This window comes from Octodon degus, unplaced genomic scaffold (assembly GCF_000260255.1).
Source record: "Octodon degus isolate 3935 unplaced genomic scaffold, OctDeg1.0 scaffold00016, whole genome shotgun sequence".
Lineage (NCBI taxonomy): Eukaryota > Metazoa > Chordata > Mammalia > Rodentia > Octodontidae > Octodon > Octodon degus.
The window spans coordinates 8,670,780-8,671,297 of record NW_004524592.1 but is presented as its reverse complement, the minus strand read 5'-3'; the positions used below and the strand labels follow the sequence as shown (position 1 = coordinate 8,671,297).

The 518-nt window shown below is 29.7% G+C and overlaps 1 protein-coding gene and 1 pseudogene across 1 annotated transcript in view; both read left to right on the top strand.

Annotated features, from left to right (window-relative positions):
- Positions 1 to 518, top strand: part of Pikfyve (phosphoinositide kinase, FYVE-type zinc finger containing) — a 122,143-nt gene that overhangs the window by 111,069 nt on the left and 10,556 nt on the right. The window lies entirely within an intron of this gene.
- LOC111815465 lies at positions 157 to 270 on the top strand (annotated as a pseudogene).

Below are 518 nucleotides of genomic sequence, written 5' to 3'. Positions count from 1 at the left end.
TAAATTAAAATTTATACTTTGATTTCTAATTTTTAAATATTTTCTTATTTAATTGAGAACCACAGAGCTTAATAAACATGTAGAATTTTATATATGGGTAACAGGTGTTTGTTAGTCAGAATAGTATGAACAGTAAATCTTAAGATGTTTTTTAGGGTGCTTATTTTGGGATCACATACATTAAAAGTGGAATGATACAGGGAATGATACAGAATATAATGTCCCTTACACAAGAATGACACACAAATTCATGAAACATTCCATACTTTTCAAGATGAGTAACAGTTCAGGTGACAGAATAGTGTAAATTACCAAACTCTCCCTAGCCTTTACTTTAGGCTAAGGAGAAGTGTGATAGTTCTGTTAACTTTCAGGTTCTTCTTGGAAGAAAGGTACTTATTAACATGGCCAGCAGGTGTCTGCTATTTATCTCCATGTTAAAGGTTCATGATTTAATTTTTCCTTTTTTAAAATTTAATTTATTTTTATTTTTTTTTGATGGAACTGGGGATTGAACT